The 14619-nt window shown below is 36.8% G+C and overlaps 1 long non-coding RNA gene across 1 annotated transcript in view; it reads left to right on the plus strand.

The window, feature by feature from the left end:
- The window catches only part of LOC129526668 (uncharacterized), a 91305-nt gene that overhangs the window by 31898 nt on the left and 44788 nt on the right, over window positions 1-14619 (plus strand). Inside the window, exons 3-4 of the long non-coding RNA XR_008671391.2 lie at window positions 1589-1630; window positions 4865-4923. This is a non-coding gene — a long non-coding RNA (uncharacterized lncRNA). The remainder of the gene's footprint in view (window positions 1-1588; window positions 1631-4864; window positions 4924-14619) is intronic.

Consider the following 14619-nt stretch of genomic DNA (forward strand, 5'->3'; position numbering starts at 1 on the left):
TTGCTTCACTGACCAATATAGCTAATATAAAAATATATATGGCAGAAAGATTGACCTTATTCTTCTGCTCAGGGAAGCTTCTATGATGGCTAAGACTCTAGCCAGTATTGAAGTAAAGAAGATTGAAATACGAATTGTGTCTTGTCTTTGCTGGGTTGGAGCTATCTATGAGAATATTCCAGAAGGTTCACTAGCCAGTTTTGACAGAGTCTGTTGGTTCTCCATGTATTCCTTTACATTTTCTAGCTTCCCCTGCAGTTAGGTTGAAACTATGTGACATGTTTTAGACACTAGACTATGAGCAGAAGAGTCACTTCTGGTTTCAGAGACGTGTTGCCTCCATTTCTCTCTGCCTGTCCTCCAGTAGTTTTACAGTCTCTCTGTTCCAGACCAGGGCTACAAGATAATAGGGCCCTCTGTGCACCACTGCTAGCTCTTATTAGACATGTAAGGTTGGATGTGGTAAGGCACCGAGATATTGGGGTTGATTTGTTACAACATAACTTAGCCATGCTTAATGAAAATGAAGATGAATTTCACTTAGACAAATGTGGAAGATAGGGGTGGTGTAAGAATTGATTATACATTCAGATAAGCAAACTCAGTGGACTTCCTGTGTATATTTCCCACATCTAAAATCACATCCTTTAAATAACCAAAAAAGTACACTTAACAAAAATCCTTTTCTGTTTCCTTTTCAACCCAAATAATTAACATCTTGGAATAGATGTTATGAAATATATAGATAATTACAGGTACAAACATGAAGAAAAATTCAAGAGGAAAACTTCTTGGAACAAGAAAAATTTCAGTAAAACTCATGTAACTTTGACTACCTGTGCCTAGTGAAACTGCCGCATTTGTCTAATTTTAAATTCATCCTATGACCAATCATTGTGCTCAGGAGTTACCTTCACTTCAGTGGATGTTGTGGCACAATAGATGAATCCCTTCTTTAAAACTAAGGTGCTTTGGGAGGCTGAGGCAGGAGAATGGTGTGAACCCAGGAGGCGGAGCTTGCAGTGAGCCGAGATTGCACCACTGCACTCCACCCTGGGCGACAGAGCGAGACTCTGTCTCAAAAAAAAAAAAAGAAAAAAAAAAAAAAAAAAAAAACTAAGGTGCTCACTCCTCCAGCTGCAGGAGAGTTGCTGCTGAGAGCTCACAGCTGAGTCTCTCCCCAGGATTTGCCCTCGACTGAAGAGAGCTGCCTGCTCAAAGTCTGCCCCTTCCCTGGGATAGCCTACTCCCAAAGACTTGTGGGCATGGTGGGTACAAAGGCCTTGCCTCTTTTTGCCTCTGTTTGGAACATCTTTGAACTGCTATCCCCATCAGATGTGTTGGGGCCTCTGTTACACCTTTACTACATTTTAACTCTTCCCTTGGCAAACTCTATTTTCCTTTCTACCTAGTATATGTTATTCCCAAGAGCTCTCCCCAGTAATCCTCCTGCAGATAGATCTCCGTTCTGAGTCTTTTTCCTGAGGAACTCAACTTATGCTATCTGTAAGGCACATAACAGAATTGCAGCTTACAATGAAAGGGTAGTTTGTGCATAAAGAGAATCTGAATCTTTTTCTTTTTTTAGGTATCTAAAGTAAATGGCCTTATTTATAATCCTGAATTATAAGTGAATATTTTAATATAATTTTTACTTTGAAATAATTTTAGCTTTCCAGAGAAATTGCAAAATATTACAAAGAGTTCCTGTATATTTTAACCCAGTTTTCCCGAATGTTAACACCTTACATTACCATAGTATAGTTGCCAAAACTAAGAAATGAACCTTGATGCATAACTATTAACTAACCTCCAGATTTCATTCAAATTTCACCACTTTTTCCATTAATTGCCTCTTTCTGTTCCAGGATACATCCAGGATACAATATCACATAGAGACAATAGTCATTTTTGATTGGCAAAGTTAATGAAACAATTATATGCACATATGCCTATATATATACAAATGACTTTAATGGCTAACAATATAAGAAATACTTTTTAAAATCTATATTTGTATAGCATACCAGTCTAATACTAATTAGCTGTTTGACTTCATGAATAGTTCTTCATTTCTCTGGGCCTCAGTTGACACATATATAAATAAGCAGGATTAAATTTGATATCTTCTGTTCTTTCCATTTTTACATTCTGTGCTTCAATGCTGTTAAAGGTGACGTGAAATTTTGTAAAACATTTAGCAGGAAAGAAAATTTTCCTATTAAAAATTACAGTTAAAACTGAAGATTTCTAATTAATGTAAATAAAGTGGGCATACCTCCATAAACTTGGTGGGATAAAAATTGACATAATTTTTATCATTAATTTGAATTTTTTAAAATGCCAGATAGTTCCCTTGAGCAACCAAATAAATAAATAAATAAAAAACAAAAGATTGAGATAGAACAAGAAAAAGGTACACAGATGAAAAGATGAGAAAGCATTTGGAGTAATTCTTAGGAAAGTTTAGTGCAGAAGGAGAAGGCTCTTAAAGGTTCATAACTCATTAGTTAAGTATATTTATGTAGGGTTGGCAAAGAAATGGCCTGGACTGGTAAAGCCGGTGATTAGAAAACCTCAGAAGATGCCACATTCCGATCAACATTTAATTATTTTTTGTAAATAGAAAGCTAGTTCAATAGGTCAAAATGAGAATGGTTATTATTCTGCAGAAGAACATCAATTTCTTAAAAATAAATTATGTTAATTTCTAGGCTTGTTGCTGCAAATGAAGAAAAAACTATATAAAGAAGTACAGTACATGCTTTAATTCACATCCTTTCCATTACAAGAGTCATTTAATAAAACTCTACTTGTGACAGTCACTTGTAATTTGTAAATAAACATTAACTTAAATATGAACACTAAGTGATAGTGTGTATCTCGTTTGCAAAAGAAAAGCTGTAATATAAAGAGTGATTACTTATTTAAATATATTCTAAAATTATTGATGAAATTTTAAGTATTCATCTGAATCAATTTATTTACAAAAATAATGTGGTAAATTTCATGATTAATACAATTACAATAGGGTTCAGAGTTTAATTTCTAGCAATGAGCGTGTTTGTTTTCCTAATTTCTACAGAGCATTTTTAATATTGGTACTCTTGCATAATGGAAACCTTCTGGAAATTTGTATTTTATCCAAACACCTGTATGTGCAAATCATTAATTTGTAAGAAGCTGAATCATTTGGATGATGCAACTCTGCTGAAAGCTTTCTGTCATATGGAAATGGGCATGATATTCATGAATGCGTTAGAATTTGATTTCTTTTTAAGAATGATATTTATGTATACTAGCTAACCAATGGAAACTACAAACATATATCTCTATCCTATCCAGGAAGTGCTATTTAATCATCTTGCCTTTCAAAAGTTTATGTAAACATGGAGAAAATAATTCAAACCTGGGTCTTCCTTCTTTTCTGAAGAAGGTCAATTTTACATTTACTTCATGCCTGGCAGATGGACTGCACATGTGCATGCATTGGAAGAGATGAACTCTGATGAGGATGGGGGCTCAACAGCCTTTCAGATGTAGTTATAAGATCATCTTGAGATCTGGGTATTTTCAACAAGGAAGAGAAATGTGATTTTTAAGTTATGGCCATAGCTTTTCCTGGTAGATGGTTCAATTTTTTCTGGAATTATCTGCAGGTCATTGCAAAAGAATCAGGCTTGTGGCTACTTCTCTGACAGAGTCAAACTCTCCAATTCAATTATTCTGAGCAAAACAAACAAGGAGGGGGACCCTCTTACGGATTAAAGACCTCTTTGTGATATGACTGGCCCAATTCAATTGCCTAAGCATCACGTAGAAACAATAGTTCAATACTTCAAAGGGTAGGTGACATTCAAATCTTTCTTATTTGGCTTTGTAATCCATGATATTGTTATTTTCCCAACACATTTGCTTTCCTAATTGTGTTTTGCTTGGATTGGTATTAAAAGAGTTTGTCTTCCCTGAGCACACACCAGCTGGGTAGTGGGAGGAAAGGGCCTCAAAGCTAACCAGGCAGTGGGGCAATACAGCTCTAAGATTCAAAATTAGTCATGAATATTCGCAAAGCAGATTATCTCCTGTAGATAAACAAAACGTACTGGAATCATCCCAGGACCATCTTATCTCTTGTTCTAATTCTTAGACTACTAAATTTTTCTTTACTTTTTTTTGGTACTGAGTAACAGGTACATTAAGACATTTCATGTAAGGGTTTTTAATTGAAATTGATAGCTCTTTGAAAACAAAAAAATGTATTTTTATTCTTGGTTATGTTTCCTTTTCATTTGAAAGATCGCTTATATGTATGTGAGAATAGCTAATAAAACATGAGATTAATGTTTCCAGGGCCTAACAACTTGTGGATATTGGATTCTCATCTAATTTGTCATTCAACTAGGTAACAATTGTTTTGCCCCTCTGTACTTCAGTTTCTTCTCCCCGGATTGTAGATACAAATAACAAAACCTTTAAAAGACATTGTGAGGATTAATAAAATAACAGATGTCTGATACCAATAAGTAAAAGGTTTTACAAGTGTTTTGACTTTATTCTTTTCTTTGCATAGTACCGTTGCCATGGATCAGCCCTATTTAGGACGCCAAAAAAATTGTTGCTATAATGATTATTTTATATTCACCGAACAATAGTAATATTCTTGGCATAACACAATACAATAAGGAAAATGAATTTCTTGTCCTGGGGAGGATGCAGAGGTAGTGAACTACAAGAATAACAGAGGAACCTCAGAAACATGCAGTACTGTTCAGTAGTCAGTTACTCCTAAAACAAAACAAAACCAAAACAGTGATGATTGCTTTTCTCTTCCTTTTAAAAATTCTTTATTGTGATTCCCTGCAAGACGGCTGAAGAGGAACAGCCCCAGTATGCAGCGCCCAGGGAGACCAACGCAGAAGGTAGGTAATTTCTACATTTCCAATTGTGTGGTGCCTGGAACGCAAGTGAGACAGAACCACTCACTCCCCTGGAAAGGGTGCTGAAGCCAGGTAGCCAAGTGGTCTTGTTAAGCAGATTCCAACCCCACAGAGCCAAGCAAGCTAAGATCCACTGACTTGAAATTCTCGCTGCCAGCACAACAGTCTGAAGTCGACCTGGGACATTGGAGCTTGGTGGGGGGAGGGGCGTCTGCCATTACTGAGGTTTGAGTAGGCGGTTTTTCCCTCACAATGAAAACAAAGCCTCCAGGAACTTCGGACTGGAGGGAGCCCATTGCAGCGCAGCAAAGCCAAATTAGGTAGACTGTCTCTCTAGATTCCTCCTCTCTGGGTAGGGCATCTCTGAAAGAAAGGCAGCAGTCCCAGTTAGGAGGTTATAGATAAAACTCCCATCATCTCCCTGGGACGTTGGGGAAGGGGCTGCTGTGGGCACAGCTTCAGTGGACTTAAATATTCCTGCCTGCTGGCTCTGAAGACAGAAGCAGATCTTCCAGCACAGCATTTAAGCTCTGCTAAGGGACAGACTGCCTCCTCAAGTGGGTCCCTGACCCCTGAGCCTCCTGAAAGGGAGACACCTCCCAGCAGGGATCAACAGACAACTCATACAGCAGAGCTCTGGTTGGCATCTTGCAGGTGCCCCTCTGGGACGAAGGTTCCAGAGGAAGGAGCAGGCAGCAATCTTTGCTGTTCTGCAATGTCCGCTGGTGATACTCAGGCAAACAGGATCTAGAGTGGACCCCCAGCAAACTCCAGCACACCTGCAGAAGAGGGGCCTGAATGTTAGAAGGGAAACTAACAAACAGAAAGCAATAGAATCAACTTTTTAAAAAATGACCAAGCAAAAACTTCATCCAAAGGTCACCAACAGCAAAGACCAAAGGTAAATAAATCCAAGGAAGATGAGGAAAAAACAGTGCAAAAAGGCTGAAAATGCCAAAACCCAGAATGCCTCTTCTCCTGCAAAGGATCACAGCTCCTCGCCAGCAAGGGACAAAACTGGTTGGAGAATGAGTTTGACAAATTGACAGAAGCAGGCTTTATTTAGAAGGTGGGTAATAAACTCCTCTGAGCTAAAGGAGCAAGATCTAACCAAATGCAAGGAAGCTAAGAACCTTGATAAAAGGTTAGAGGAATTGCTAACAAGAGTAACCAGTTTACAGAAGAGCCTAAATTACCTGATGGAGCTGAAAAACACAGGAGGAGAACTTTGTGAAGCATACACAAGTATCAATAGCCGAATAGATCAAGTGGAAAAAGGACATCAGAGATTGAAGATCCACTTAATGAAATCAAGAATGAAGACAAGATTAGAGAAAAAAGAATGAAAAGGAACAAACAAAGCCTCCAAGAAATATGGGACTATGTGAAAAGACCAAACCTACGTTTGATTGGTGTGCCTGAAAGTGATGGGGAGAATGGAACCAAGTTGGAAAACACTCTTCAGGAAATTACACAGCAGAACTTCCCCAACCTAGCAATACAGGTCAACATCCAAATTCAGGAAATAAAGAGAAGACCACAAAGATATTTTTCGAGAAGAGCAACCCCAAGACACATAATCATCAGATTCACCAAGGTTGAAATGAAGTAAAAAATGTTAAGGTCAGCCAGTAAGAAAGGTCGGGTTACCAACAAAGGGAAGCCAATCAGATGTTAGCAGCAATCTCTCTGAAGAAACCCTACTAGCCAGAAGAAAGTGGAGGCCAATATTCAACATTCTTAAAGAAAAGAATTTTCAACCCAGAATTTTATATCCAGCCAAACTAAGCTTTATAAGTGGAGGAGAAATAAAATCCTTTACAGAGAGGCAAATGCTGAGGGATTTTGTCACCACCAGACCTGTCTTATGAGAGCTCCTGAAGGAAGCCCTAAATATGGAAAGGAAAAACCGGTACCAGCCACTGCAAAAACAAATCAAAATGTAAAGACCATTGACACTATGAAGGAACTGCATCAACTAATGGGCAAAATAACCAGTGAACATCATAATGACAGGATCAAATTCACACATAACAATATTAAACTTAAATGTGAATGGGCTAAATGCCCAATTAAAAGGCAGAGACTGGCAAATCAGATTAAACAGTCAAGACCCATAGCTGTGCTGTATTCAGGAGACCCATCTCATGTGTAAAGACACACATAGGCTAAAAATAAAGGGATGCAGGAATATTTACAAAGCAAATGGAAAGAAAAAAGGAAGGCAGGGGTTGCAATCCTACTCTCTGATAAAACAGACTTTAAAACAACAAAGATCAAAAAAGACAAAGAAGGGCATTACATAATGGTGAAGGGATCAATGCAACAAGAAGTGCTGATTGTTCTAAATATATATGCACCCAATACAGGAGCACCCAGATTCATAAAGCAAGTTCTTAGAGACCTACAAAGAGACTTAGGCTCCCACACAATAATAGTGGGAGACTTTAACACCCCACTGTCAATATTAGACAGATCAATGAGACAGAAAATTAACAAGGATATTCAGGTCTTGAACTCAGCTCTGGACTAAGCAGAACTAATAGACAACTACAGAACTCTCCACCCCAGATTAACATAAAATACATTCTTCTCAGTATCACATAGCACTTATTCTAAAATTGACCACATAATTGGAAGTAAAACACTCCTCAGCAAATGCGAAAGAACAGAAATCATAACAAACAATCTCTCAAACCACAGTGCAATCAAATTAGAACTCAGGATTAAGAAACTCACTCAAAACCCCACAACTACATGGAAATTGAACAACCTGCTCCTGCATGACTACTGGGTAAATAATGAAATTGAGGCAGAAAAAAAGTAACTTCTTCGCATCCAATGAAAACAAAGACACAACATACCAGAATCTCTGGGACACAGCTAAAACAGTGTTTAGAGGGAAATTTATAGCACTAACTTCCCACAAAAGAAAGTGGGAAATATATAAAATTGACACCCTAACATCACAATTAAAAGAACTAAAGAAGCAAGAGCAAACAAATTCAAAAGTTAGCAGAAGACAAGAAATAACTAAGATCAGAGCAGAATGGAAAGAGATAGAGACATGAAAGCCCTTCAAAAAATCAATGAATCCAGGAGCTGGTTTTTTTGAAAAGATTAACAAAATAGATAGACCACTAGCCAGATTAACAAAGAAGAAAAGAGAGAAGAATCAAATAGACACAGTAAGAAATGATAAAGGAGAGATCACCACTAAAACCACAGAACTACAAACTACCAGCAAATAATACTATAAACACCTCTACCCAAATAAACTAGAAAAACTAGAAGAAATTGACAAATTTCTGGGCACATACAACCTCCCAAGAATAAATCAGGAGAGGCTGAATCCTTGAATAGACCAATAATGGGTTCTGAAATTGAGGAAGCCATTAATAGCCTACCAATCAAAAAAAAACCCAGGATGAGACGGATTCACAGCCAAATTCTACCAGAGGTACAAAGAGGACCTGGTACCATTCCTTCTGAAACATTCCAAAAATATATAAAAAGAAGGACTCCTCCCTAATTCATTTTATGAGGCCAGCATCATCTTGATACCAAAACCTGGCAAAGACACAACAAAAAAAGAAAATTTCAGGCCAATATCCCTGATGAAGATCGATGCAAAAATCCTCAATAAAATACTGGAAAACCAAATCCAGCAGCATAACAAAAAGCTTATCCACCACGATAAAGACAGCTTCTTCCCAGGGATGCAAGGCTGGTTCAATATATGCAAATCAATAAATGTAATCCTGTCACACAAACAGAACCTAGGACAAAAACCACATGATTATCTCAATAGATGCAGAAAAGACCTTCAATAAAATTGAACACCCCTTCATGCTAAAAACACCCAATAAACTAGATATTGATGGAATATCAATGGGCAAAAGCTGGAAGTAATCCCTTTGAAAACCAGCACAAGACAAGGATGCCATCTCTCAACACTCCTATTAAACATAGTATTGGAATTTCTGGCCAGGGCAATCAGGCAAGAAGAAATAAAGCATATTCAAATAGGAAGAGAGGAGGTCAAATTGTCTCTGTTTGCAGATGACATGATTGTATATTTAGAAAACACCATCATCTCAGCTCAGAAACTCCTTAAGCTGATAAGCAACTTCAGCAAAGTCTCAGGATACAAAATCAATGTGTGAAAATCACAAGCATTCCTATACACCAATAATAGACAGAGAGCCAACTCATGAGCAAAAACCCATTCACAATTGCTACAAACAGAATAAAATACCTAGGAATACAACTTACAAGGGATGTGGAGGACCTCATGAAGGAGAACTACAAACCACTGCTGAAGGAAGTAAGAGAGGACACAAACAAATGGAAAATGCTCATGGATAGGAAGAATCAATATCATGAAAATGGCCATCATGCCCAAAGTAATTTATAGATTCAATGCTATTCCCATCAAGTTACCATTGACTTTCTTCACCGAATTAGAAAAAACTACTTCAAATTTCATATGGAACCAAAACAGAGCCCATATCGTCAAGACAATCCTACGCAAAAAGAACAAAGGTGGAGGCATCACGCTACCTGACTTCAAACTATACTACAAGGCTACAGTAACCAAAACAGCATGGTACTGGTAACAAAACAGATATATACACCATTGGAACAGAACAGAGGCCTCAGAAATAACACCACACATTGCTTGTGTGGGAATGGATTCCCACACAATGGGGGAAGGATTCCCTGTTTAATAAATTATGTTGGGAAAATTTTCTAGCCATATGCAGAGAACTGAAACTGGACCCCTTCCTTACACTTTATACAAAAATTAACTCAAGATGGATTAAAGATTTAAACCTAAGACCTAAAACTATAAAAAACCCTAGGTGAAAACCTAGGCAATACCATTCAGGACATAGGCATGGCCAAAGATTTCATGACCTAAACACCAATAGTAATTGCAACAAAAGCCAAAATTGACAAATGGGATGTAATTCAACTAAAGAGCTTCTGCATAGCAAAAGAATCTATCATCAGAGTGAACAGGCAACTTACAGAATAGGAAAAAAAACTTGTGCAATGTAAACATCCAACAAACAGCTAATATCAAGAATCTACAAAGAACATAAACAAATTTACAAGAAAAAAAAATGACTCCCTCAAAAAATGGCCAAAGTTTATAAACAGATACTTTTCAAAAGAAAACATTTATGCAGCCAACAAACATATGAAAAAAAGCTCATCATCACTGGTCATTAGAGAAATGCAAATCAAAACCACAATGAGATACCATCTCATGCCATTTAGAATGGCGATCATTAAAAAGTCAGGAAACTGACAAAAAACAAGAAATGGGGAAAGGGTTCCCTATTTAATGAATGGTGCTGGGAAAACTGGCTAGCCATCTGTAGAAAGCTGAAACTGGATCCCTTCCTTACACCTTATACTAAAATTAATTCAAGATGGATTAAAGACTTAAATATTAGACCTAAAACAATAAAAACCCTAGAAGAAAACCTAGGCAATACCATTCAGGACATAGGCATGGGCAAGGACTTCATGTCTAAAACACAAAAAGCAATGGCAACAAAAGCCAAAATTGACAAATGGGATCTAATTAAACTAAAGAGCTTCTGCACAGCAAAAGAAACTATCATCAGAGTGAACAGGCAACCTACAGAATGGGAGAAAATTTTTGCAATCTACCCATCTGACAAAGGGCTAATATCCAGAATCTACAATGAACTCAAACAAATTTACAAGAAAAAAACAACAACATCAAAAAGTGGGAAAAGGATATGAACAGACACTTCTCAAAAGAAGACATTTATGCAGACAACAGACACATGAAAAAATGCTCATTATCACTGGCCATCAGAGAAATGCAAATCAAAACCACAATGAGATACCATCTTGCACCAGTTAGAATGGCGATTATTAAAGTCAGGAAACAACAGGTGCTGGAGAGGATGTGGAGAAATAGGAACACTTTTACACTACTTCAACCATTGTGGAAGACAGTGTGGCAATTCCTCAAGGATCTAGAACTAGAAATACCATTTGACCCAGCCATCCCAATACTGGGTATATACCCAAAGGACTATAAATCATGCTGCTATAAAGACACATGCACACATATATTTATTGTTGCAATGTTCACAATAGCAAAGACTTGGAACCAACCCAAATTTCCATCAATGATAGACTGAATTAAGAAAATGTGGCACATATACACCATGGAATACTATGCAGCCATTAAAAAGGATGAGTTCATGTCCTTTGTAGGGACATGGATGAAGCTGGAAACCATCCTTCTGAGCAAACTATCGCAAGGACAGAAAACCAAACACCGCATGCTCTCACTTGTAGGTGGGAAATGAACAATGAGAACACTTGTACACAGGATGGGAAGCATCACACACCGGGGCCTGTCGTGGGGTGGGGGGAGGGGGGAGTGATAGCATTAGAAGATATACCTTATGTAAATGACGAGTTAATGGGTGCAGCACACCAACATGGTACATGTAACAAACCTGCACATTGTGCACATATACCCTAGAACTTAAAGTATAATAATAAAAAAAGAAATTTCAAATTGAAAAATTACAAAGATTAAGCAAAAAAAAAAAAGTCACGAAACAACAGATGCTGGAGAGTATGTGGAGAAACAGGAACGTTTTTACACTGTTGATGGGAGTGTAAATTAGTTCATCCATTGAGGAAGACAGTGTGGTGATTCCTCAAAGATCTAGAACCAGAAATACCATTTGACCCAGCAATCCCATTACTGAGTATATACCCAGAGGATTATAAATTATTCTACTATAAAGACACATGCACATGTACGTTTATTGCAACACTATTTACAATAGCAAAGACTTGGAACCAACCCAAATGCCCATGAATGACAGACTGGATAAAGGAAATGTACCACATATACACCATGGAATACTATGCAGCCATAAAAATAAAAGAATGAGTTCATGTCCTTTGCAGGGATATGGATGAAACTGGAAACCATCATTCTCAGCAAACTAACACAGGAACAGAAAACTGAACAGCGCATGCTCTGACTCATAAGTGGGAGTTGAACAATGAGAATACATGGGCACAGGGAGGGGAACATCACACACTAAGGCCTGTCAGGGGGCGTCAAGGGCAAGGGGAGGGATGGCATTAGGAGAAATACCTGATATAGATGACTGGTTGATGGGTGCAGCAAACCACCATGGCACATGTGTACCTATGTAACAAACCTGCACATTCTGCACATGTATCCCAGAACTTAAAGTATAATTTATAAAAAAAGAAAGAAAAAAAATTCTTTATTGTCCTAATAAATGAATACATATTTATGTATAAATGTTCACATGTCATATATTTGAAGTCTGCACTGCACGTCTCTCTTTCATGGACCTTTCAAGGGGGTTTGAAATTAAAATTATAGTCCACAGACAGAACATGTTTAGTTCTGCGTTCATTCTATTCTCTATTCTGGGTATACATACACATTTGGATACACCATCTTTCCCTTAGAACACCACTTAACTTCCTTCCGCCCACACTAATTCTTCCCAATATTGAAAGCCAGGTTAAATATTTTATATAAGAAGATTTTATTTAAGAAGACATGAAATATAACCTTTTAAAATAAAAATGTAATCACTTTTTAAGCATATTTCACCATGAAGGCAGATGCTGTTTTCTTTAATCATATGATAAACGCACCATCCATGACCATCAACTTGGCTCTGTTGATTACATGCTCTTATCTCTCCCTTTGTATAATGACAACATATTCTCTTGATTTTCATTCTCCTTGCCAATCTTTTTAAAATATCTTTTATTGACCTCATATTTTGATCCACTCCTGTTAAGTATTATCCAAGGCTGTGTTCTACAAGTTTTGTTCCTTCATTATCTTTTGCACTTTGAGATCTTGCTACCTCACTTCTGTGTGGATGTCTTTGCCAAGGGAATATGTGCTAACCTATAGAATAAACACTGGCTCTTTATGGGGTCACCAGAGTACCATATTTCCAGGAACCCACAGACAAAATGTACTCACATTTTGATGCCATCATGAAACATGGCTGGTTGAGTGCAGATAAAACATCTTTGTTCTGATGGCCGTTATGAATCCGTTGAATAAAAAATTGCTTGAGATGTTTATTTTTGATCATCACATCACACATTATTCTGAGATTATGTCTAAATTGTATAGTTCAAAAAAACTAAGAAAGTAGATATGAAAACTCATTGAATATTTTGATGGAGAAAAACTTTCTAGACTTTACAGCAATGTTCATAAAGGAGAATTCTAGATCTGATTCCATTCAAATATAAAATATATATCTGCAAATCACAAAAACCTACAAGCAAAATTAACAAGCCAAAGAAGAACTTGAAAATATTTATAACGAACTTACAAATCAACAAACAAAATGTTAATAAGTCCCCTTACAGGAATACTCAAAGGACATGAATAATTTAGAAAAGAAGTAGTATAAATCACTAACAAACAACATTTTTAAACCAAAAGTAATGAAGAAATAAAAATTAAAACAACAATAAAAAAAACTCTAGAAGACGCCAAAAGCTACCTTTCTAATTTTAAAGGTTTGAAATAGATGAAATGTTCAATGCATGTATTGGGATAGTATGACAAGCATGCCCAAATACAAGCGTAACAAAGTCTTTAAAAGCACCTGTGGTATTTAACCCAATAATTCCACTTCTGAGAATCTAAGCCAATAAAATAATTAGAAATATAGTCAAATATCTATATATAAATAAATTACTCACCAAATGTTTTTAATCAAAAGAATTTAAAAAGAAACAACCTAACTGCCCAGTAATGTATAACCTAACCATATAATAAATTGCTGTGCAGTGTGTTAGTTAAAAGAAGAATTATTAAATACAGGAAAATGATTATATTAAAACATTAACAAAAAACAGAAATCTGGAAATACATAGAAACTGTCTAGACTTGTTTAGGTGCTACAATGATAGCATAGATGGTTTTGTCTAAAATGTTGAGTGTGACAATATAACTTTCTTCCTTATTTTCCCTAGCTGTTTACATGTATTGCTTTCACTCAAAGATCTTCACTAAATATTAAAGAAGAAATTTTAGTTTTCAGAAGTAATTGATATCTAACACAGAAATCTTTAACATGTAAATCATGATGAAAGATCAGAGCAAATCAATTTACATATTTTTATCTGTGTAGAATATGGGTAAATATAGTGAGATTCTTATAAAGCAAATAGGATCGTGTCACTCCCTGCCTAACACTTCCAGTGGCTAACCAGGGCAGCTAAAATAAACTCCAAGTCTCTAACATGTCCTCTCAAGTACTGAAAGATCTATTTCCTGCCTATTCTCATCTACTAGCCCTGTCTCCTCCACCCCTTATGTTTGCTGTTTTTCACCCACACCTCCTCATTCAGCTCCTAGGAAATACCAGACTCCTTCCCTCAATATCTTTAGGCATGCTCTTCTCTGTCTGAAATGCTCTTCCGTTTTCTTATTTCTTAGCTGACTCCCTCTCAAACTTTAGGTCTAAGCTTAAATGTCACTCAGAAAGGCTTTCCGTGAAACCAACGTAAATCTGGTTCCTTCTGCCATGCCCATTCCCTGTTTTATACATTCATAGCTCTTACCCTAATTTGGGTGGGAAAATTTTCTTAGAAAAGT

The sequence above is a fragment of the Gorilla gorilla genome, chromosome 15, assembly GCF_029281585.2.
Source record: "Gorilla gorilla gorilla isolate KB3781 chromosome 15, NHGRI_mGorGor1-v2.1_pri, whole genome shotgun sequence".
Taxonomy (NCBI): Eukaryota; Metazoa; Chordata; class Mammalia; order Primates; family Hominidae; genus Gorilla; species Gorilla gorilla.